General features: G+C 34.0%; 1 protein-coding gene and 1 non-coding gene across 3 annotated transcripts in view; both read right to left on the reverse strand.

The window, feature by feature from the left end:
• Slit2 (slit guidance ligand 2) overlaps nt 1-27,371 on the reverse strand; it is a 313,542-nt gene that overhangs the window by 225,774 nt on the left and 60,397 nt on the right. The window lies entirely within an intron of this gene.
• Nucleotides 12,589-12,698, reverse strand: LOC150055938 (U6 spliceosomal RNA). Its single transcript, XR_016537528.1, has one exon. It is a non-coding gene; the product is annotated as a U6 spliceosomal RNA (small nuclear RNA).

Raw genomic sequence — 27,371 nt, forward strand, 5'->3', positions numbered from 1 at the left:
TGCCCCAAAGCTGACATCAAAGAATCATGTTCTGAATCTTTTAGTGGAAGATTACGACCTCAGCTTAATTTAAATATTTGAATATTACCATGGAAATAATTTTTGCCATTGAAAATGGTGTTACTGTAACCAACAGCCTCTACTGTAAAGTAAAATTGGCAATTGTTGACTGGATAGCACTTTTTCCCTTTCAGCGATGGATATTTAAAAATACTTCCATCCTCGGTAATTCTAACACAAGGGAATGAAATCCTTATGAACAATCCTGTCAGGATGTGACACTTTGCATGAGAACAATTTAAAAATGTATGAGAAACTGAAAATGATTCATTTAAATACATCAAAAAATCCCCACTTGTGAGTGATATCTTTGAAAAATTACCCAATAATTTATCCAAAATGAGCAACTCTTTCCAAATGAGTGACATCTGGCAGGTTTTCTTCTTTTTGCCTTAGATTTTACAACTAATTTATTAAGCAGCTTTCCAGCAATTGCTCTGAACTTAGGGATTTGTTCTACTGAAAAAAACTTGCATATTTGATGGTATCATTTCTTCCTATAAAAAATAAATTAACTAGTACTTCTTAACTTTCTTTGGGTCTTCAAACAAAAGAAGCAAAAAGGAAAAGGTCAAAATTTGATCAGTCTAGAAAAGAATATGAAAGCATTTACTATCTGTCAAGATCAATCTGTGTTCCTCTCTCCACACTCAGGTATATTTGAGCCTGAAAATATTTAAAGATCCAATTCTGGCTTGGTTTATGCAGAAGTGTCATGATTGCGTTTTTAGCTCTGAGCTCTGGAGAGACAACTGAATTAAATGTCAACTGTCTGTATTTCAGCCCTGACTCTACTAAGTATGGAGTTCTTTTCATATTAACCAATCATTCCTTACTTCAATTGCTTAGTATTTAAAAATAATCCTAATTCCTACTGTAATAGTATAATTGAAAGAATTCTAATAAAGAACTTTGGAAGCCCTATGAGAGAAACTAGGAAACAAGTAGACTACTTTAAATTATGCAAAGTTTTTCAATGCTTTTATAATGACAACTCCAAGTGAAAAAATTTATCAAGCATCAAATCCTTTAAGAAAATTATGTTGAAGTCTTGAATGGTATCATAGCTTATCCATTAACACTGCTGCAGATGGAGATCAAATGACTACAGCCATGATGAGAGAGGTGGGTAGTAGCTGAAAGGTTAATGGTGTGCAGGCCTCTGCTTCATACTTGAAACCTGTGAAAATTATTCCTCAGCGTGTTCCTCTACAGATATCTGCATCTCCAAATTTTAAGAGGGAGACTAATTTCAGCCCATTAAAAGAGGAATCATTGAAATGATTCGTGGCAGAAAATAATGCAGGCGTAGGAAGCAATTAAAGAATTCTCTCATAGTATTGAAGGTTCCTGGGTTATGTGTAAATTTCAGGATGTTCAAATACCATGGTGGAATTCGAACTTGTTCAATCCGTGTACATGAAATAAAATTTGATAGGGCTTGTCATGGAGCTTACAGTCCTAGATGCATCAAAAAGGGCAAGCTGGCCAGCTAAGTTGTTTTCTCTCCTTCACAAGTGTATTCTTCTATATATGTATAGCCTATTATTGATACATAGCAATGTGCTCTATTGCAGGATGATGGTTCCACTTTGGAAAATCTTTTCAGAGAAATAAATCTGCATTCAGCGAACCTTCCAATCACTCTTCATTGAATGGTCCTCCCTCTGCTATTCACTTAATTTATCTTCTGCCACATAATTTCTTCCAACTCTCCCCCGACACGTTGCCATACTGTAGAACCCAACAAGCATCTAGAATAAGCATCAGTTTCCCTGCTTAATATCTCCTAATGGGACTTACCAGTTGGCATTATATTCTTTTTGCTTATACTTCTCTCTTCTGGGTTAGAAGGAAGTTTGTCTACTTGACATATAAAATACCCAACACCACCAATATTTAAGAGTTTATAGGTGAATCAATAATGAAAATATTGAATGGTTACCTTATAATCTTGAGCAAGCTTGTATCTCAAGATTATAAGCACAACCTATCATATCTGTGAAAGCATGACAGCCCACAATTATTGTAGGATTCATGAATATAGGGTTGTTAAAGTGACAAGTAGAATGTGACACCAAAAGTGAAATGAATAGATAAGAAGTATTAGGAAACTAATAGCCCATTGCACAACAACAATGGAAGAAGTACAAAAAGTCAGATGATGAACATGTCTCCATAAACCTACTACCCTCTTAATTTGCAGATATTAGTGAACTAGACTGAGCTTCAGGTGCCTAACTTAAAAATTAAGTAAAATTAAACAATTCCTCTAAAAGCCACAAGTGTAACTTATTCTGAAACAATATATTAAACACTTAAATAGTTAACCTTATATTTGGCATATATTCAATTCTATATACACAGCTGCTATTTTTCATTATATTGTTGTTTGTAAATATTATTACTATACACTATCATAGCAATGAAATAATAATAAAATAGCATAGCAATGAAATAATAATAAATATTCAAATCAATTTTGCGCCTTGACAAGTAACCCATGAAGACTTTGGTTGCTCTTATCTTGTAAGCTGTAACATTATTCCAACCAATATTTAGTTTTACCTGGTGTTGATTCTTTTATTCCTGAATTGTCCTGTTTTCCAACTTAAGAAATAAATGTTACAGTGGGGGAGTTCTTAGTTGAAATATCTCCATTCTCTTAGCTTGACTCATCCCATTCTCTGAAAACAAGCCCCGTAACAGTGATAACATTCTTTATCAAATCGTAATGAGGCCTATGAATTATATAGTTTTGTCAAATTCACATTTCTCCATTAAATAATAATCCATTCTATTTTATTTCGCTTCATATTCATACAACTTTTATTGTCAAACTTGATGTGGATTGACACTGATCCTAACCTGTCAATCCTGCTTGTCCTCTCTCTATGCACATCCAGTCACCACCCTGTCTTGATTCATAAGGTGAGATCTGACTCTATGACCAGTTTGGCCTGCCCAGTGGAGGGCACTCACTGTCCAGGTGACCTTTGACTACACCTTTCCCTTGGACTTCTCTCTTATAATAGCATCTGTCCTTCCTTCTCATCACTGGGTTTGGTTGCCATATAGCCTCACTTTAGACCTCTGAAAGAAATGACATTTTGATAGTTGTTGATATCTGAGACTGTCACCATCCCTTGTTGGTACTTTAACCCTGAACAGTCTTTAAAGTTACCATCTAATGACTTCTGAAACTTTGATTAGGCATAATCTTTGTCACTTAGGATTAATTATTCATATATCCTTGTACATAATAGGTAACAATAATGTATACTGCCTATGATCTTATTCATAATATATGGTAAATTTATATTCAACTATTTCCTTGTCCAACTCCAACTCCCATCAGTGTTCTACAGGGCTTCTAACCATCTCTGATCATAAACCATGGAACATGTGTGATCAACAAAGGAATCTGATTATGTATGATTACATATGTCATCAAATTCAATGGTATTTTTCAAGTGTCTACCTTCCTACTTGCTGGCTCACGGAACAGCCACTTTCTATTTCCCACATCATGCATTTCTTTGCGCTTGATGTCTTAAATTTAGATAGTCTCTTGAAATGCAACATTAAACTCATTAGTCACTCCTTGGAAATTTTTTGCTAATTTGTGACTTATGCTTAACATTTACACAAAGGCAGTCACCTACTGTGTATTTTGCACAATTTTTCCCTCTCTGCATTTTCAGTCTCTTTTTATTCATAACCATTGGTGGAATTCCAAAAATGAATATTAAGAAGTATTAATCAACTAATTCAAAAACTTGAACTTCACATATCCCACAACAAATGTAACGGTCTTTTTTTAACTTGAATTAAAATTCTCCTGGTCTTCACTAATAAGCAAAGCCTACTAATTATCATCTGTGACTGAATCTCCTTGTTTTGAATTAGCAACTAAGGCCATTATGTGTGTTCTCATTCACAAACTGGATGCACTCTCTCTTGTGCTTTTCTACACCTGGGCTATCATAAGAATTTAACATATGTTTTTAAGTTTTGCACACTGTAACAGAAAAGTTTTTTTTAAAAAAAATCAGTGATTCCCATTCGCCGCATTGACAAAACCCATTCACTCAGTATTCAATAAACGTATCATCTTATTCCAGAGAAATGGACCATTCCTCGTGCCAATGAATTATTTTAGAACTTCAATTTCAAGGACATGTGAGCTAGCACTTCACAAACATTCATCACTACTCTAAATCTGTGCTTCAACTCCATGTCTGAAACCCTAACCCCCAATCATCACGTCTGAATTCTATCTTCAAAGACTCTCTCAAAAGCCCTACGTAGTCATATTTTTCTTTTGGGCTAAATTAACTATTTTTATTGCAAAAGGAATGTACAGAGAGGTTAGAGTCACATAAGTCAGATAATCAATACATTTCCTCTTAAAAGCATCACTTCTCTCATTTTCTCCCAGTTTTTTTTTCCTTATGACCCCTTCCCGTCAAGTTGTGTAGTTCATTTCCAACACAGTGTCTAGTGGGTATCACTGCTGTATTGATTCACCCTTGTCCCGCCATTTCTGTGCTCCCATCCCCCTCCCCAAAACATATAAACTTACATACAAGAAAAAAGATAGAGAAATCAAAACCTGTGACAAAAGGGGGAGGAAAAGCAAATTAACAATAAGCTTCAATTCCCTTTCTTGTAGTTTATTTCAATAAATAGCATTTTATATGATTATATGCACATAGCTATTAAGCCTTTGTGATTCTCTCTTAAGACTATCTTCCTTTGGTCTCACTATGTGAATGTTTTAGAGTGCTGTTAATTATATTTATTTTTTTTGCCTTTTACCGTTGTGTTTACTTGTAGCTTTATAATCACATTCTAACTAGTACAAATAAGGGAAAAATATGTAACCTGTATTTTTCTGGGTCCAGCTTAATTTGCTTAATACATTTTTTCCAAGTCTATCCATTTTTTTCCAAGTATATCCATTGCTTCAAGAATAATGTAATATCATTCTTTCTAATAAGCATAGGGTTTCATTGTGTATATGTTTCACATTTTCATGATCTGTTCATCCACTAAGGGACTTCTGGGTTGATTCCTTATCTCCTGGTAAACAATTCTTTAATTAACACGGTTTGGCTATGGTAAGCAAAGCTGCAAAGAACATTGTTGTACTGCTAGCTTTAGTGTGGTCTATTGGATAAATGTCTAGAATGAAATATCTGTCTCATAGGGAAGCTCCTAATTAATCATATCTTAAATAAATACAATCATAATGCTCTAAACAATGGAAACATCAATTCCCACACATTTAATATTGAGTTAGTTCTCTAGCTAAGATACACGCTATAGATTTCTTTCTACAAAATCATTTAAAAGGTTTCAGAACTGCCTAACATTGCTCCTGATTCTGTTTATCCCAAAGCATGGACCACTTGGGTGATTGTGCATGTTAATTGTGCTTTTATAGTTTATCAGGGAACGAACCATGCTTTATAAAGAATCAGTTGTAACTAGTCAGCTGCATTTACTTTGGAACAGTGCCTAATATCTAACAAGAAATGGATCCTTCAAAAACAAGTGCCAATTAACTCAATTAGTTGTAGCTTGCAAAAAAAATTATTTAGATACATTTTTGTAAGCTCATCCCGATTGGCTGGTGGAATAATGGAAGTACTCAATAATTTATATATTATATGTTATTCTCATGTCTATACCTTGGACCATATAGAATAATAGTAGTCTATTATCTCTTACCTCTAAAAATAAAAAATTAAGTTTAAGATAATTTTGCTTTACTAAGGAAGTTAAGCTGTGAAGGGAAAAGATTAAGTTGAACTGGATTGATATTTGAAATGTGATAAAACTTTGTTATATCCTACTCTTGTGCATACCCAAGGACTTATTGCTCATTCTAGGTGACATAGGCCATTCCAAGGATTTCTGCTCTATGTACTCTATTTATAGAACTATATTTAAGAAATTCATGATATGGGGGATTGGGTCAAATTAAAAGTCTTCTGAAAAATGGAAGTAGGCCAGGAGTTTGGCTTAGTGGTAGAGTGCTTGCCTAGCATGCATGAAGACCCGGGTTCGATTCCTTGTTACCACATACATAGAAAAAAAGCTGGAAGTGGTGCTGAGGCTCAAGTGGTAGAGCTTTAGGCCCTGAGCTCAAGCTCAGGACTGGCAAAAAAAAAGAGAGAAAAAAAAAAGAAAAAAAAGGAAGAAGCACATTGCACATTGAAGAAACTAATCTATGCATTGAAAAAGGAAAAGGAAATCTCTGTTCCTCAAAGAACTAAATAATGGAAAGTCAATTTCTTGGCAAACTGACTTGGCTGGAGCATCTTTTCCCTTTGTCTTACATGACATCAGAGACATATTTGTCAGTTAAAAAAATCTATACTCCTGGTCTTGAGTGTCTCAGAATAATATAAGTAGTATTCTCAGTCTCTGAAATGTAACTGTAAAAATAAATTACAGGATATTCTGAAGTCAATCTGTTCTCAATTAAGGCAGAGGAAGGGAGGAGGTGATGTGTTTGACAGTGACTGTCATCGCAGTTGTCAAGGGGTAGGTACTACCTGTGCCTAGTTGTAACTACTACATAAAAGCCTATTTATCAAAAGAGACTTCTAATAATACAGTGTTTGTTTCCCATTTTCAGAATGAATAGAAAAATTTTACCTTTTGCCTCAATATTAACTTTTTACCTCAATATGCTGCTTCTGAAACATCCATAATCAGACTTTTGCACATAATCATCATTTCATAACAGCAACTGTAAAACACATCACATTATTCTAAATCCTGAGAGTGGCTATTTTCTATCACAATATCCTTTACTCCTACCATGTATTTTTTCCAGGTGTCACTATCATTTTCTTTCTGTAGTATGTTAATGTAATCTTTCTTATGTGAATACATAATACCATACTAAAAAAATCACACATTGAGAAGGAAATGCAAGGCCAGGTATGGTGGCATGTGCTTAATTCCAGCTACTCAAAAGCTTAGATGGGAGGATAACTTGAGCCCAGGAATTCAGTAACCAGTTTAGGCAACACAGATCTTATCTCAAACAAAACTAAGAGTGCCTGGTGCCTTAAATGAGATATCTTAACTGATGATCTTCCTTCAGATAATGCTTTTGTAAAATTTTAGAACTGTTTTACAGAACAGTGACAATGGGCACATCCTCAGTATTATGGTGGGCTTTATAGGAATTTAATGGCCTACATGGAGTTTTTGCTTGTTTTTTGTTTGTTTTGTTCTTTTTTTTTATTCTTTGCTGGTTTTCTTATAAGCTTACTTAAAAGACAACTGTTACTGGAGCTCTAAATTTCACATATGGAATCAATTTATTAATCAACAACCTATTATATGTATGTATATATATATATATACATATTTTTTGCAAGATAATTCAAAGTCCAGGAGTGGGGATCTGGCTGAAGTGACATATGATAAACCTCTTGCCTAGCATGCTAGAAGCCGTAGGTTTAACTCCACCCTGGGGGAAGACGTGATTATACAGATATGAATTTATATCTTCCACATTATTTACTTATTAGTATAAATTTCTCTTCAGTACTACATGGAGTGTCCCCAAATATTGTGTTTCTGGAGAAATCCCCCCCAAAAAGAAATAAAAAAACACTTCACAAATCAAATAATTTCAAAACAGAAGTATGAGAAATTTTAGTGAGGTTTTGTTAATAAATGTAACTATTTATATGATGATATAATTATTGTGTACTCTATATTTTCTATATTATTTAAAGCTATTAATGAATTCTTCCACACAGACATCCTGAGAATTATCAAGCTAGCATTCTCCTTTGTATGTAGGAAGTAAATGAGAGTAATACTTTATCAATATGCAGCTATTTACATATTTTTCTTTCTATTTTACTATTCTATACCTTTTGTCTTTATATAGGCTGATCTGAAGCACAGAAGGGAAAGGGAATCACAAAAACAGCAGTACAAAGATGAACTAATGTAGCAATGATACTCACTAGACACTATGTTGGAAATGAACTTTACAACTTGGTGGGGAGGGAAGTGGGGAGTGATAAACAGGAGAGAATGAGGAAAGAGTAACAATGTGTAAAAAGAACTATCATCATTACTTATGTAAATATAACCCCTCCCCATCCATTATCTTCATAATAACTTTTAATCTAAAATTAGTGCTGTACAATAAATAGGGAATATGTTATTAAGGTGTTACTCAAACACTAACTCCATCATAATTACAGACTGTATTTGTTTTGCTCCATGCTTAAACAATTACATTCAGAATTTCATTTATCTTTAAAAATTCAATGCAGGAGAAAAGGTTAGTGGGGCCATCTGTCTTGAGCTGTGCCTCTACTGTCTGAAAGATGGATTGAACCCAAACTTGAAGCTTAAAAAAAAAATCCATTCACTAGTTAATGGAGATAAAAGAACCACAAAGTACACAGATCATTTTGATAGATTTGCATAGCCAATGTGTGGAGTAGTTAAGGGAACGGAAATGTAAAACGAGTATGTTTGTAGAGTAATGCCATTGTGTAAGGTTCAAAGGTGGGCAGACAACAAAAGGAAGTGGAAGAGGCAAAGGAAGCTGTGATGGTTCAATGTGTCTGCTATTTTGTTGGGTTGAGAGTTGTTTAGGAAATTAGTAAATTATAGCTGCAGGAAAAGCCACTCAATGTAGATGTAGGTTGGAACCATCCCATTGGCAAGTGAGCTGGAAAGAATAAAATGTAAAAATTAAAAACGGTCAACACAGGCTGTCCATGTGTACCTGTCTATCTCACACATATATATGTGTACACACCACACACAATGCAGCACATACACATACTTTCTCATATTTTCTTTCTTACTCTGTCCTCATTCTTTCTCTGTTCTCCACGATGTGAAGAACTTATTTTGCTACAGGAATTAATAACATGAATCTAAGTAATAAAAAAATGAGAAGAATGAAGATAGATAAGAATAAGATAGGGGAAGCCAGGTGGGGTGGCACAAGCCTGTAATCCTAGCTACTCAGGAGGCTAAGATCTGAAGCAGTTCAATACCAGCCTGGGCACTAAAGTCCATGAAACTCTTATTTCCAATTAATCACTAGAAAACTGGAAGTGGCACTGTGGTTCCAAAGGTAGGGCACTATCCTTGATCTGAAGAGCTCAGGGACAGCAACCAGACCGATTTCAAGCCCTATGACTAAGAAAAAAATAAGAAGAATAAGATGATAAGAATTTGTCTAAAGAAGACAGACAAATAAAAGCTTGCCAGAAAAGAAGCTTATGACATTTCTCAGGATGCTAGAGATACAAGGACCAATAAGCAATGAGGGAAGTTAGTTATGATCCTATGTTGTTCTATTTTGAATTATTCATGTGTCTGAATATAATTCTTTCCTATTAAAACGTCAAAGGCAGCTTAATACACATGTGATTAAATCAGATGGTTGCAGGAACCATAGAGGCTTCTGCTGTAAAGGATTCAAAGCTTGACTGATAAGTATGAGAACAGTTCCTCTACTAATTTACATATATGTTCAACTAACTTTGTTTTACAGAATTCTGGAAGTGAATTCTAGGGCTCTCTATCAATCCTCTACACCACAAACTCTTTTTTTTTTTTTTTTGCCAGTCCTGGGCTTGAGCTCAGGGCCTGAGCACTGTCCTTGGACTTTCTCAAGTCTAGAGCTCTACCACTTGAGCCTCAGTACCACTTCCGGTTTTTTTTTTCTATATGTGGTACCGAGGAATCGAACCCGGGTCTTCATGCATGCTAGACAAGCACTTTAACCACTAGGCCAAACTCCCAGCCCTACACCTCAAACTCTTTTGTGAAACTTTCTAGACAGTATAAGTTGCTCTTTTTATTATGAAGTACTCTTTATGAATGTCCCACTAAAGCAATATTCCTTGAATGAACAACAAAACATAATTTCATTACTCATAATGATAGAAAATTATAATTCTAAAAAGATTGCAACCCATATTTTAGTCAAAAAAATTGTTGTATATGAGAAATCAAACTTAATTTCTGTTTTGGAGAAAAATTAAAGCATTTAATTCTTATGAGATAGATAATGCAAATTACTGCTATGAGCACTTAGTGAAAATTGCTATTTTTTCTGTCTGTTTTTTGTTTCTTGATGTTTTTGTTGTACTAGGATTGGAACTCAGAGCTTGGCAATTATTTGGCAGTCTCTCATTGAGTGACATGTCTAGCTATACTTTTGGATAGTTTAATGAACTCTTGTGCCCAGATAGGTTTCCAGGCATGAGCCTGCAGAACTCACCCTTCTGAGTAGCAAGGCATAAGCCACAAGACAGAATATGAAGTGCCATATGGCTGTAAATAATTTTTATTACAAGTTTGATATGTTGGAAGTCTAATTTATATTTCCAATTGGTATCATCTAAATTTCTATTTTATTTTCAAATTTTTACTTACACATAATACAGTTTTGTCTATTTTCTAGTAAATGACACAAACTGACATTATTATCAAAGTTCTTAAGCAAGTCCCTTGCCTATAAGTTATCAATTAAGAGCAACGACACCATAGTCATTTACATTTAAGAATACTTTTATTTTTCAGAACTTTGTTTTATTTGTTTCGAGGATTTTCCCCCCAGTCTAGCTATGTGACCAAACTCATTTATACTGGATTATGGGCTTTCATTTTATAACAAAAGTAAATTAGCTTCCTAGAAAATAAACAAGCAGTTAGAAGGAGAAAGGTATCATTCTCAATGAGCCAGGCCTCTGCTGGTTCATGTTTAACCTCATAATGCAATCCGATAATCTGGCACACATCACTGCTAGGAATGAGCTTCATTAGGAAAGTCAGGACAATGCTCTAGACCGGCATGTCCTCTGCATAGACTTGATAATTGAAGCCATATGCCTCAATTGATCTGGAAAGAACATGAATAATGGGAAGAGAAACAAAGAAACTTACTTGGAAACCTGTTGTTTGGGATGTTATCATGCACAACTGCATCAAAATCTGCATTTTGCTTTTGTTAAGGTGCAATTTAATTTTTTTTTTCTGGAAACAAGTCTCATATCACCTCCCAATAAAGTGTTCATTAAGGCAAACATAATCAATAAGCCATGCTTTAATTCATGAGGTTGGGTGTAAACACCATTTAGCTGACATTCCTTTACCCCTTGAATATCTACAGTGTGCTCTTCCTTTTGGGTAGAATACACAAAGGAAAAGAAGAGCCAAATGTTCTCACTGGAGAACCAAAACTAATTCACATACTTTAAAAAGAAATGTTTTTAAAATACTATTAACATGTCATACAAATAAAGGTAAGGTATTAGAGGAGAAAACGAATAGAGACTTGCAATGAATCAATTAAGTTTGTTAAGCCTTACCTAAAGAAGACAAACTTAAAAAAAAAAAATAAGTGAATGGTTGAAAAGCAAAGGGGGAGACAAAAGCATCCATTTTCAATGAGATGAAGAAGAAGCAAAGCTCATTTTTAAAGAGTGAGTTACATAGTTATGCTTATTCAGTATAGAAATCTATACCAGTGTTGGCATATTAAATAAAACATAGGGCTTCTGATAGTATTTAAAAGTATCCAACTTCCTTCCATAGAGCAACTTTAAGGTGATAAACTCATCCTGAGCCATACATTTTTAAGTAGCAAAATATCTGGATAAGAAAACAACAATAAAAGAAGAAACTGTTGTTTATCTGGAAAAGACATTGTGACAATGAAAGATAGTGTGGTATATATTTAGATAAATGGCTAATAACCTTACTCTCAGACTGAATAACCCTTAAAATGGAAGTAACCTTACCTACTCTGTAAATGTCAGAATTTACAATTGTTAAATGCTGCGTATTCTAGCTATTTCACAAACCAATTTTTGAAGGGCAGATAGAGAAAAATAACAAAAGAGTATTGAAATAGAAAATGGAAATGGAAAAGCATATCAGGAATGCTTAATTAGGAAATGCCACGCCACTGAACACAAAACTGATCACTAAATGTCTGGCAGCCAAAAGAAAGCTAAATACAACAGGTTTCTTTCATTACTTTAATTATTCCATCATGAAGTAAATACCTTGGATAGAAACCATAGCCAAATATAAGTGAAAACACTAGTTCACACCTTTTTATTTTCTGGATTTGAACCCAAAGGAGAATGTGTTTTGATATTTCACTACAAAATATCAAATATAAAATTATGAAATATTTATGCAAAATAATCCAGTTTATATTTTCAACATATGGCTGTTTGGAAAAAGAAAACAATTCTGATATGCTAAATATTTGGTCATACTTAAAGTGAAGCTGGGCTTTAAAATATGTAATATTCTCTTTTGTTAATCTGATGTAAGAAACTGGAAGGTAAAATGGTATCCTCTGTTGCAAAATTTTAAAGAAAATTTAGTAATTCTACTTAAATATATTTCCTATTGGAAATCTCTTATATATGGGAAATAAATATTTGATTATACTTATATAAAGCTGTATGGACACAGGCCTGTTCTATTTTGGTAACATAAGGTAAAATTGTGGAAGAATGAATAGGGAGCAGATTTTTTTTCCTTATACAGGTGCCATGTTAATCTTCTCTGTATCATTTCAATTTTAGTACATGTGCTGTCAAAGCAAGCATAAACAGAATGTTTTATAGGACATCCACTGAAACCCAATGGATATGTTTTCCTCATCATCTTTTCTTCTTTCTTTTTATATTTTAAATTTTTATTTGTTCATATTTTGAGATTAAGTCTACCGTCTCTTTGCTGATGCTAAGTTTATGTTAAGTTTATATTTCATGATCCGAATCATAGGTTACAGTGGATTAGATCAGAAATGGCCACTTGACAGAAGGTTCTGTATGTTATTACATTTTTCTCCAAGAGCATCATTCTAAGACACTATTATTGAGTACAGGGTGCTCCCTTGATTAGAAGTGAGATATGCTTGGGAACTATTTGAAAGTCATCTCTCCCTGTTCACTTCTCTTTGGAACACAGTAAAAGGGAAGAACAAGATATGGGATCCAAGAGAAATGAAAAAAAATGTGATTCATATGTATCTATGACATACAAACCCTCAGCCTAATTTTAATTATGTTTTAAAATCTAAGTGCCAGTGATTGTATATAGAGATTCCCTTCTTGAATACTTGTTAAACACATCATCTGAAATATGAAGTAAAAGTCAATGTTAATAAATTCTTTACCATAAAAAAATGTGAAGAGTGAGGCATATTACAAGTCTTAGGAGGGAGTTCACTAGGCGTTAGGAGAGAAAGCAGGAGGTAGGAGGGCAAAAGAAAAGTTCAGTTCTACCGTTTGGATATTGAATGCCCCAGACAGGTCTGTGTATTTAAGGTTCTGAGACCCTGGCACTTTCAAAAGGCATGGGTACCTTATGGAGACTGCAGTAAATGAGAAGGACACATTAAGTCATTGGATGGGCACCCTGAAGGGACAATGGTACATAGCTCTATATTGCTTCGTGGCTGTCAAGAGATGAGCACGTTTCCTCTGGCATGCACTTCCATAATGAAGCACAGCCTTTTCAAGGCCCCAAAGCCAACAACTCCACATCACCATAAAACCATTGTGGAAAATAAATATTTCCTCCTTTTCAGTTGATTTTCTTCAAATATTCTGTCACAACGAGTGAAATTTGACTAGCACAACAAGGAAGAAAGAAGGAGGAGGAAGAGTTGAGAGAAAAAAATAAAGCCGCCTATGGCTTTTATACTCCTGATTCCATTTTCAGAAATCATATAGAATTCACATATTTTGGCCCTTTACTTGCATTGTTTTACAATTTAAAGGGAAATTTTGAACAGAATAACCCTCTAATCAGTTCCTCTGCTTTAATACCATTTGTCAAGAAGCACAGGGAAATGCCTGGTAGGATGGACAACCCTACTAATGTACCATTCTGGCTCATTTCATCGCTTTTATGCACTGGGGTCACAGAGAGAGCAAGGCTAGTAATAGCTCTAGTGACTTCAGTGATTCTACTCCAGAGAATTTAAATGCCTCAGGATTTTTTATTCAGTCTCCTATATTTGTGCTACACATGTTGGAATCTATATTTTACCACCCATGTTCTTTCATTGTCTTTTCCCTTTTGCTCCACAAATGTTCCCATTTCTATTATTTCTTCACCTCTTTAAAGTGATTAATGTCTCTGCCTTCCACAATTTTATTTGGCATTATTCAAGAATTCTCTGGCATGTTTTCAGTTATGTATTATAAATTTCAATGTTAAAAATATTCAAATAACAAACCAACATTTTCAATCAGTATAACTTGATCATATTCTGTAAGTGATATATAGTACAAGACACATGGGAAAATGGACAGTAGATCATTTTATAGTAATTCTACTAGTGATATAATTTAGCCTATGAGAGATCTCCCTACCTAATCTACCTACATAAAACAGATTCTTCTCCTCAGCTAGACTATGTCCACTGTGAAATGAATTAGAATGAACTATTTCTTTTCCCATAGAGTGTTAAGAGCAAATTCAATTTTGGCTGAACTCATTTCAATTTTACCTTATGTGAGATTATTTCCCTCCTCATTTTACTTGGAGAAAAAAAGTAGACTAATGATGAAGTTTATTTGTCTTAAAAGGTAGAAAAAATATCTCAAGTCATGTTTATTAAATTTGCATAGCTGGACCTATGTAAGGTTTATTAATTATATAATTAGTATACAAATATATGTATGGTTGCACCTATAAGGATTTATTCCAAGAATTCTCTTTAATTTCAGCATATTTACTGTAAAACAAAATCTGCACATTTCTCTATACATATTACTCTAACTACATTTAATAGAATAAGCTGAGTTACTCCTGCCTGGAAAGTTAGTTATCATCATAATGCTGTGGATAAATACTATAGAAATCCCAAGTTCACAATGTATTTTTGAGCTTCAATCTCCTGGAGAAGAAACATAAAATTTTAGTATCTTTGCCTAAGTAAAGGAGCTCCACCTTAATCACCTATATTGCCACTCTACTCTCAAATGGAAGGCTACACAATTCTTAATCCCTCCATCTGCAAAATGAAGAGTAAAAAGATAACATGAGTTTTTTTATGAGAATGTAATGATATATTTGTGTGAAAGTAATTTGTGAACTATTTTATCTTCAAAATGGCATGTATTCAACTAATCCCATGATACAGAGAGTTTCTTTTACAAGTAGAATGTCCCTAAGTTCCGACAGTTAGCTAGTGGAGTTGTATTGACAAATAATAGATTCTGGAGTGTTCAACGTCCTTACCACGAATGCTCCTAAAAATTCATCAAGCAATGTAAAGTATTTTTATGCTACACACTACGGGGAATTGAAGGAAAGCCTAGACATTGCATTTTATTTCCTTGCATTCTTTTTGTGCATAAGACAAATTTATATAATGTTTAAATATAAATATATAAATATAAATATGTAAATGCACATATAATGTCTGACTACTATTAAAGAAATGGTATTGCTATAGGACTTCATCTGAGGAAAGTACCAGGGAAGTGAGACATCAACTGTAGCTGTGAAGAAATAGATGGACTGAAGACATGTTACAGGGATAATGCTGGATGACACTACAGACTCAGATGACCCTGAATTCACAAAGGGATACATTATGAAATAGAGGCTCAGGGGAGGAAAGAACATAGAAAGGATAAGCCTCACATCTAATTAGCCCAGATAATATTTTCCTACCCAAAACATTGGTTCCCAACCTCTTTGCTCATCATGAGCATCAAACCCAGACTGCAGTACTGCCACCTTAGTGACTCTTACTAAACAGGTCATGAATTTGCCCTAATGGTCTACCTTACTAACAATTCCCTGCTGGTGCCCAAGTTGCATGGTCAGAAGCTAACATTGGGAACTGTTGTCCTTTCAGGGAAATCAAGAAAAAGAGGATGTACAACATCTGGAGAAGAAACAAGCAGTATGGGAGACAAAATTTAGGTCACCATAGAAATATTTTGTGTGCTGAAACAGGAGATAAAAGAAGGGTTAGATGAACACAGAGGAAAATAGAAAATATTTCAGAAAATTAAGCCAGATGCTCACCAGCATTAAAGTGATCCCACTGCTGAAAAGAAGAAGGCTGAAACTACCAATATGAGTTCTGCCCAGTCAGAAGACAAGTTAAGTCAAGAAGAGACAGGGAAGAAAAGAGTCATACCAAAAATAATGACAGGGAAGTTTTTCATGAAGAAATGATTAGAGGCTTCTTTTAGTAAAACTTGAGTGGCTTTTGGGACTAAGAATGTATTTCACTGGCACCTATCATGAATGAGATCCTGGGAGTAGATGCACAGCACAGAAAGTACAAAATGAAAACCAAATTCCTAAACTATACATTTATATCACTGGCAAATAAGAAATGATAATTATTCACCAAGTTGCTTTGAGACATCAATATTTTATATTTTTAAGTAAAATAAGTATATTATACCGCAGACATTCTAATATTTGCACAATAAACATATTGTCTTTTATGACACTAATAATTATAATTTCATATTCACATTTAAAATACGTTTCATAGCTTGAATTAATTTTCCTGAATTCTAGGAGTTCAATAAGTTAGTATTCCAGTTTTATAATCAAGAATTTTAGGACTCAGAAAAGTGAAGAACATTGATTTAAACAGAATTTAGGTGGCCACCTAGAGATTCAGATTCAAGGGTAGGTGAGTCTACTAGTCTTACAACTAGAATTGATCTGCACTTGGGAGACCAAGAGGGAGATGAGAAAGAATTCTGGGGCTAAGACTACAGCATAGCTGGTAAAAATACAAATATGTAGGATAGTCTAATATATATTCTCTTTTTCTGGGCATTTTCTCCAACTAATGCCTTGGATTCATAGCAGAGGTGATGGAATTTTGTTTAGCTACATATAACAAACCAGGAAGCTACTATGGTATACATCCAGTGTGAAAGGGCCCTTTGATCACTGGAGGGCATAAGATAGCCCTTAGGTCTCTCCTGGCCCCCTAAAATGTGCTGGGCTGGGTTTTATTATGCCTTGGCCTTGCTGAGAGACAAGAAACATCTTTATTAAAAAGATGGTCCAACTCTGGGTTCTTCAGAACATTCCCAGGAAAGTTGGCTGGCAGTAGAGTTATTTTTTTGTGGGGGTGGTGTTGTTCATTTGTTTTGTTAAGGCTGGCCCAATGCCAGGAGAGGTAATACAGCAAGCCCTAAAATCGAAAAAGGCTATCCTAGGAAAATGCAGAAATCTGTAAACCCTTTTCTATTATTCCTTCACTTTTTAAAGTGAGTGCCAGGTATGATTAATATACAATGATCTTGACCCTCATGAAATTCCAGGCTGAAATGAATTAAAAAGCAGATGAATAAATATAATATTATACCTAGTTATGTAAATATGTAGTATCAATATGCTTAATCTTCAGTTGGCCAAAGTAGCAATTAAAATGGTGTACTTGTCATTTTCCAATTTAATACCATTCTAATTATTCTGTTAGATATAAAATAATGGTTAAAGCAAAACATCTGAAGCACAGGAGCAATTTTATAAATGAATGATCACATTTTGTTTCCCACCTGTCTTAGAAAGCCTTCATAGTTTTAAATCACATTTGCTAGTAGCATAATGCTTTCACACTAGTACAATACATTGGGAAACACATTTGAAAACACAGGAACTACTTAAGAGAAATATTTAGATTGTGGCTAATTTAAATAGATAGTCCACTGGGCAAAGACTGTGTCTTAATTCTATGTTAGGTACAGCATATTGCAAAATGTTGGCACTCAATAAATGTAAAATAATAACAACAGTCTTTTCCCCTTTAAAGTATATAATTACATCTACCCCCTACTGTGAACCAAGCTTGGTGACAGATCTTTTGTTTATTAAATCCACAGCCCTGCAGGCATACAGTATCACAGCTTCAATACCCATTGCAGTAAAGATCTTTCTACTTTAGGCAAAGCTTTCACTGACTACAAATCCCTAAAGAACATCTTAACTTAGCAGTCCACCATATATATTACTTAACCAAATGCAGAAAAAATCTTTTCTGAGTCCCCAAAGTAGAATCAAAACACTTAGTGGAAATGTGCTTTCAAAGTTAGTTTGGAAATATGTCATGGGGTAAAATTACTCTGAGCTCATTTACCATTTCTCTCTCCTAAGAAACATGTCAAGTTGCCGAGCAAAGCTCTGTAGGCTTTATGCAGGAAACTTTCAATAGGTTCTCTTGCTTGTTTTCAAAGTGAACTATTATCCAAGTAGCCTGAACTGAGGAGGGAAAAAAAAAATGACTCATGTACAGCTTTATCTAAGACATTTGCACTACAATGAACCAGGCAAAACAACAGGTCAAGTTAAAAAATATTGTTAAAAAAAAAAAAAAGCAACAGCAGCCAAAGCCTATTCAAAGGGAATTTTAGATTGGAAAGCACTTTTGATTCATTTTCATCATTATTTTCTTCAAGTTTCCAGTGTTTGTGTTTGAATGCTCGCACTTGAACATTAGTTTCACAATCACCTATTCTACTTTGGGTATTGATGAAGTTCAACATATGTTCAGCAATTCACTGTGGCTAAAATAAGAAATGCAAATTCAGCTAAGTGCGCTCCAAGTCTAATGTGAAGCTAGGCCCGCTTTTCTTTGTAGTTTTTGTAGAGTATTATCATTAGTAGAGAAGGGTTAATGGCAAAGGCCTATGATTGTTTAAAAATTCACATTACCAAAGTGGATTACATTGCATCCACGAAGGGGATCAACAACATAAGCCTGCACTAAGCCATTATTGCAGAAACAAAGCTTTCATTTTAAGTCTTTGGAAACAAGCATAAAAATGGACAAAAGGAAAAATTCTTCTGATGTAAGAACAAGGCAAGCACTACATGCTTTTCATCCAAACTCACAGTTTTAGAGCCATGATGAATGCAGAAAAAAAAAAAAAAACACCCTCTAAAGAACACACCATTAACTTAAAGCATACCAGCATTTTGCAAGACACATCTATGTTGTTTAAAATCCAGTGATGACATGCTTTGTTTCTTTTTGCATTTGGTTGAGAATCAATTTTAATGTGGAGATGCAGATTCGCTAGGTTTCATTCACTAATTTCTTTTATCTTCTAATAAGAACAGAATGATTTGGGAGTGGAAGTCATTCTTTACACTTTGCTGTAGTAATTCATTAGTAACAATTTTGGAGTGTGATAACTGAAGGCCAAATGACCAGTTCCTGATAAGAACAGGCTATTAGCCTAGAAGGAAAACACTTGATGAGTATTTTCTCATTTATGTCCCACACCAAAATAATAAACAGACCAAAAAAAATAAAAGAACCTTTTAGATGTACATTATTGATGTCTCATTTTAGGGATGTAAGTTTATCTGTTTTGGTGAGGATAAGGGATTACAGAAGTGGTGAACTGACATAGCAGTGACACTCACTAGACACTATGAAGAAAATTCTACAACTTGTAGGGAACAAGGTATTTGGGAGAGAAAAACTGGAAGAAAATAAGGGAAGAAGTGATCCTATTCAAAAAGAAATGTACTCATTACCTGACTTATGTAACCATTACCCCTCTCAACAATATATCACATTTACAATAACAATAAAAAACAGTGATATAATTTAGGGACATAATCTGCAAATTTTATTTTGTGTTAAACACAGCTTTACACCATACTTTAAACCCACATTTTTCAAATGTGTTTTTCCATTATCAACAGAAATTTACCATTTATTACTTGGAAAATTATTTTTTAACCTATAAACAAATGGAAATTGGAAACTAAAAATTTTTGACTCTTGTTTGCTAGTAAACATCAACAAAGAATCATGCACTTTTTAACTTTTACCTGGAATTGTGTTTTTATTAAATGATAATTACCAGGATTCAGTTTCAAAAAATTAACTGTTTTGAAATTCTATTGTGTTATAATTCAAATTGATAAATTTTCAATAAAAGTATTTATTTAAATTACATTTAAATAAAAGAAAAATGAAAGATACCATGACTAGATAATTCACTTTATATAATTTTAATGAAGAAACAAGGATTCATTTCCCTGTCTAATGAAAACTTCAGCTAATGTGCCTAGATTTCCCATACTGACTTTTAATAAAGGCGTATGATTCTGTTAGGTGCATGTTGCTTTACTGAATTACCTGCAAAAGTAAGTATACAAGTTGGGTACTTCTTAAAATTTATGAAATGGAAAACCTTCAGATAGTTTTTTAACAAATTTTAGTTGGGAAAAAACTGCTTTTTCAGTTTACGTAAATTAGATCGAAATACACTATGGTATCACTAGTACTGAGCGTTAGACATGTGTAAATTCTAACTTCAGCAAATTCAAGAAGATGTTAATTGTTCCTTCTTGTGCCACACATCCAAAAGGAAGACATCTGAATCTCTGAATTTCAGAATGTGGCTATAGATAGTAAGGAAAACAAAGAACTAATATTTTTTTTTTTAAATCATGTAAGATTTCCAAGTACCCATTTCTTCACCAAAGCCCAGGTGCATTATACACAACAGCGTACAACATTTGAAGTCTATCAATGTTTGCTTTAAACACAACTAATCCAAACTGGGTATCTTCTTTCCTTGTTCAAAGCCAACTAGTAAGAACAAATGAGACTATATGAGATAGATTGAAGAAAATAGGTGGAATTCATAGAGAATAAAAAGAGCTCAAGTATTTACCAAAGAGAATAATCCTGTGAAAATACAAGAATCCACACAATATAAAATACCAATGGAAAATCTTGTATAGAAAAGAAAATTATGCAGAATTCTGTTTTCAGTAGATTTCTAACTTGGGTATAAAATAGAAACCTAGACACTGCAGAAAATACTTAAAATTTTCATAATATCTTCTCTATTTCTTCTTAAAACTTCTGGCCTTCATGCTGTGCACAGTGGCTCACACCTGTAATCCTAGCAACACAGGAGACTGAGATCTGAGGATTGAGATTCCAGGCTAGCCCCTTCTAAAGAATGTGAGACTCTTCAATTAATCACTAGAAAACAGGAAGTGGCACTGTGACTCAAAGGGTAGGGAGGTAGCCTTGAGCTGAAGAGCTCAGGGACAGTGCCCAGGCCCAGAGTTCAAGCCCCATGACCCACAAAAAAGGAAGGAAGGAAGGAAGGAAAAAAGGAAAGAAAGGAAGAGTCAAAGTTTGATTAGATGAAAGTTATTTTTAACAGGTTAAACAAAACTCAGAAGACACAATAAAATGAGATACAACTGATATAAAACCCTTATTGTCCATTTTTTTCTAGCGCATCCAAATTGTTTCCTGTGTTTTCATTTTATCACTGTATATACCTTCTGGGTCTCCCTTGTCCTACCTGTTCATTGAGTACATAATCAATGTTTAGGAATGGAGAATCTTTGATTTAGTACAAAAGTTGATAAGGGTGTAAAGATTTTTTAAAATTTCAATTGATGATAATTAACTAGCATGAAACTGATGACACTTTTATAATCTTCACAGCTTAAACTTCCTGTTGGCAAAAGGCATGTGAGTAAATCTTTGATCTTGCCACAGGCTTAGCAAGCATTAAACCTTGGAAAAGTGGAGTCTATATATGCCTAAACTTCAGCTCATCCAGCTCATGATTCTGAAGACTGGGAAGAAACTAGAAGTAACTTTTTGCCTGGCTCATTCCCAGTAAGCAATTTAAACTAGGTAGGAAAATCACTTACAATGTTGTTTTTAGCAAACAATAACCTTAATGGTATCATAAACATATATCAATGTTTAATACATAGTTGATAAGTAGTAAATGAGTATCTTAGAGAGTGTAAATGTGTGATGAAAGCTCTAGTAGCTCTAAAAGTACTTCAACTAAGGAATTATTAAAATAGCCACTGAAGAGCTGTTATAATGTAACCACCAAAGTGAGCCTCCTCTTCATTGACTCTTGCACTGACAAGAGATATATGATGCATTCTTAAATGTGAAGAATTTAATAGCTTGGAGTTTTACTGTTCTATTGTTTTGTTAATTGTAACATGGAAAGGATAATCACATCAACTCAAGTAATTCAGAAACAAAGTCAAAGCTTGTGCCATAACAACCCCACACTCAAGTCACAAATATTAATTATTGGATTTAAATTCTTCTCTATGCTTCTCCATGTTTACAGAATACCTTCAAATGTGAAATCACCATAAATATGGGAGGTAAGCAGAAATGTGTTCTTAACGATTACAATACCTTCCAGAAGCCTACTTGCTTTTCTGAAGAAATAAGTCACCACAGGTATTCCTCTACTCTAATGTGGTTGCATTTAACTTGTTTTTAAATGTATAATAATGCTGTGTTCATAATGAAAACTTTTCACTATTTTAAGTAGTAATGTAGTATAATGTTGAAGATAGACTTATACAAGGGTGTTTCATTATTCTAGAATAGATTATTATGTTTAAATGCCAAATCAAAGTTACATTTTTAAAATTTTAAATCTTGCTAGGTAACATAGATAATTTTGCATAGAAGTAAAAATTTATACCTCTTTATAGAAATGTATGTCCTCACACTGTCAGTAATACAGCGCATTGCTAATATTTTTATTTCTGCTAAGTGTACAAAAATCACAGATAGTCTTGCTTTAGTTCAATTTACCTGATCACTAGTGATTCAGTGTATTCTTTCATGACTATATTGGCCATCAGAGTTCTTTTGTGAATTGCCTGTTACTACCATCTACTCAATTTCTTATCTATTGATACTTAAAAAAAATCAACCCTTGGGACAGGAGTTTGGCCTAGTAGTACAGTGCCTGCCTAGCATGCACGAAGACCCAGGTTTGATTCCTTGGTACCACATACATAGAAAAAGCCAGAAATGGTGAGGTGGCTCAGGGAAGACTTCTAGCCTTGAGGAAAGCCCAGGGTCAGTGCTCAGGCCCTGAGCTCAAGTCCAGTACTGGCAAAAAAAAAAAATCAACACTTTAGATCTATTTTTTTTATAACAAATGAAACTCCCATTCTGTTCAACTTCTATCCCTTCACTCATGAAAATATAGCTATTCTATGTTCTGAGAAAACAGCAAAACTGCTTGAAGAATTTTAAATAAACACTAGTGGACAAAAACACTAGTGACACTACAGGAAAGCTTGCATTATTAACTCTAAAATACTAGCATCACCAAGAAAGAGTGCTTTGGTAAACCCAAGCACCAAGACCAAAGTCTGAAAAATAGCAAGAACTCACGGATTATCTAACCATACCTTGCTCTATTATGCAATTTTGTGGTATAAATGTATGTGTAGAAACATTAACGTCAGAATACTATGTGTATTTCCCAAGTGAAAAGGAACTTGAACTATACCACCATACAGTGTTCATGTGTTACCTATCCTATCTCACTCAAACCTGAACAATATACACTGTTATTTATATTTTGCAGAGGTAACAAATCAAGACTCAGAAGGTTGCTCAATATAATGCAGCCACTAAAGGGGGATATTTTTTTTGCTTTTTTTAAAATTTTTTATTGTAATTAATAAAAGGGTTACATGATATTTACCAGATAGAAGGTGTATTAATTCACATACATTGATACCCTTTCACATGCCTTGGTACCCATTACCCTCCCCCCCACCCCCCACCCCCCCACCTGTCTTAGTTTTCCCCCCTTCCCTATCAAATTTCAAATAACCAAATACAAATAAATTCAATATATCAGATAACAAAGTGAGATACTATAACAATATGAGATCCCCAAGGGACAGCAAAGGAGATGAGAAACAACATAGTACATTAAGGACAACAATCATTCATTATATGGCTTTTGTTACAATATCCTGGAGGTCTAAAGGGGGATATTAATTCAAGTGTTTCTGACACTAGGGATAGGTTCTTACCTGTACACTATATCCATTATTGGTATGTACAATTGAATCTGGGTTGGCAGAAATGTTTCCCATCTAGGTTCCAATTATAATTTTCCCATAACCAATAATCTAGAAGTTGCTGATGGAACACATCTGTAATTTTAGCTACTCCGAAGGCTAACATATGAGGTCTGAAGTTAGCATAGGCAGGAAACTCCATGAGACTCTTATCTCCAATTAATAACCAGACAATTTGTAGTTATAATACCTATAGTTCAAAGTGATAGAGCATTAGCCTTGAGGAAAAAGAGCTCCATGACAGTGCTGAGGCCCCAAGTTTGAGTCTCACACTGAAAAAACATTTAAATTTAAGATCTACAATAGAAGAACTGTCTGGAAGTCATAAAAGATACAATATTTATATTAAAAATAGCTATATAAAGGCAAAGATTTAAAGTCAACTAGGTAATGAAGTAGATGAATTTCCAAAGGACACTGAAAATAGAAAACCACTTTAATAAAGTGTTATTTTAATATGATTGGAGGTGGGAGGGAAATGGGGAAAAAACATGAGAAGAGGTATCGATATGTGAGAAGTAATGTACCTACTATCTGGCGAATGTAACTGTAACCCCTCTACATATTACAATAATATTTTTTAAAAAGTAAGTGTTTTTTTATTATTTGTTAAAAAGCTAGCTTTAGGGAAGAAAATATAATTAATCAGAACAATATAGGATATAAAAATTCTGAAACTAGTCTAAAAATAGTATTTTTTATTTTTTACTTTTTTTGAACTTTTTTTAAAGACATTTATTTTTTTTTTTGCCCGTCTGGGGCTTGAACTCAGGGCCTGAGCTCTGTCCTGGGTCTTTGTGCATGCTAGGCAAGCACTTAACCACTAGGCCAAACTCCTGGCTGCTGATTTTTTTTTTTGTGAGTGTTTCTCTTTTTTTAATTTTCAGGGTAATATATATAGGGGTTACAGTTTTATTCACCAGGTAGTAGATGCATTACTTTTCTCACCTCGATACCCCTTCTCACGTTTTTGTCCCCATTTCCCTGCTCCCACCTCCTCCCATTCATCTTGTTTTCCCTCATTCCTTTTCCTTTTCAAATAAACAATAAAGGTATATACAATACACCAGGTAATAAAGTGAGATACAGTAACAACATGAGATTAACCAAAGGGCAAAAATCTTCCAACGTTAGTATAGGTGTTGCCAAAGGAATCACTATAAATATTATTTTTATCATAAACAGAGACTCTTATTCAGGTTAGATTACAACACAGTCAGATACAAAGATTTTTGAGGACATTTATTTGGTAATATAAACAAGTCCTTAAGGTCACAAAATAAATGTGATAGAAGCACCTTTTTCAAGTAATAAAAATATTGATCTTATATCAAAATATATCAAAGGCATGTATGTAAATTATATCTCATACTTTGAATGGATTTATGGAAAAATTCTAAATATTAGTGATATAATTTATCAATTTTCCTGAATAAAATATTATCCTCACTAATTGGACTATATTTCCATGTTCTTAATTAGACAGCAGAATCATTAAATGCTTTCTTCTTTAATTTTTAAACACTACTTCTCATCATTTCCAGTGATTGTTAGTGTTAGAATATCACAAGTTAATTTGTGTTTACATTTAGCAAAAAAGATAGGAATTTTCGACAATGAAAATATTTGAACATTTTTTGATTAAAGGTAGAGTACAATATTTTACACCCCCCCCACACACACTTCTCTATAAGAAAGAAATCTCTCAGCTACCAATTTGGAAAAATGAAGAAAAGACACATATAGTGTTCTAGCAGGGAAACACCAAGAGGCTTTGAGTTGGGGGGTGAGTAGATACAATTGTGCTTCAATCAATAGCATAAGAACATATTTGACTAGTAATCTTAAGTGAAAATCCTGCTTCCCAATGGCTGCATAGCTCACTGTGACAATTCAAAACCTTTAATGTTCTCTTTGATTATGTGTAGGGTTTCCTTCTTCTTTGTCAATCCAGTAGATGAGCAAACATTCATAGAAGATAAAAAGGATTAATGTTAATCTTACATATTTCACATGATTGATGAACCAAGACCTTCCTATTAAAAATGTGGCTTCATGCCCTTGGTTTGATTTCTCAGTACCACATATATGCACACAGGGGCCTAACCACTCTTTTCAGCTTTCTCAGGACCTGAGTCCTACCTCTTAAGCCATAGCACCACTTCCAGCTTTTTCTATGTATGTGGACTGGCAAAAAAAAAAAACAAGGCTTCAAAATTATAATGAAATTTCTATAGATAAACACCATGTAAATCAGTGTTAGATGAAATAATGAAATCAAAATATCTATTTAAAATTTGCCATTTTGAAGAGAGGTGAATATAAGATCAATTTTATCTTTATTTTTAGCTAATATACAATTTTATCATCATAAATTATATCTTTAATAGACTTAGAAAAAGCAATCATTCAGCTAGATGTGGTGGCTCATGTCTATAATCCTAGCTACTCAGGAGGCTAAAATCTGAGGATCCAGGTTCAAAGCCAGCGGAACATGCACTAAAGTCCGTGAGACTCTTATCTTCAATTAACCACCAGAAAACTGGAAGTGGGTCTATGGCTCAAGGGTAGGACTGTAGTCTTAAGCTAAAGAGCTCAGGGACAGCACCTAGGCCCAGAGTTCAAGCCACACAAGTGACAAAAAAAAAAAAAAAAAGCAATCACTCATAGTATTTACACACACTATTAAATAACAATCTAAACATTTTATACTTCTCTGATATAGAGATATTCATATTCTCACAAAATAGCTATATTCACATTTTTAGGTTGTTAATGTAAAGTGGTGAGTTATATTTGAAACATGTGAAAATGAATCCAATTTCATTGAATAAGAATAAATATGATTTATTATTATGAACATTTCTCATACATTCATACTAATAGTATATCACAAGGCCATTTCTGTTTATAAAATGATGTCAGTCAGGCCTGGAGTTTGGCCTAGTGGAAGAGTACTTGCCTAGCATGCATGAAGACCTGGGTTTGATTCCTTGGTACCACCTATATAGAAAAAAACTGGAAATGCTGCTGTGGCTCCAGTGGTAGAGCACTAGCCTTAAGAAAGCCCAGGGATAGGCCCAGAGTTCAAGGCCCAGGACTGGAAAAAAAATGGTGTCAATCTGTTAAAACACTGAAGTGACAGAAACTAGAATAGCTATCCCTGGCATATATTTCCAGAAGTCTGGTATCCTTTTTCCTGGAACTATTTTATGCATTTACTTCTTTTTTTTTCCTTTTTCTAAATAATTTTTAAATGCCTTCACAAAATTAAAAAGATATTTTTGTTATAGACTATGAAAAATAAAACTGGAACTCTTCTGGGTCCGTGTGTGTGTGTGTGTGTGTGTGTGTGTGTGTGTGTGTGT

The sequence above is a fragment of the Megascapheus bottae genome, chromosome 13, assembly GCF_031878675.1.
Source record: "Megascapheus bottae isolate mThoBot1 chromosome 13, mThoBot2.hap1, whole genome shotgun sequence".
NCBI lineage: Eukaryota > Metazoa > Chordata > Mammalia > Rodentia > Geomyidae > Megascapheus > Megascapheus bottae.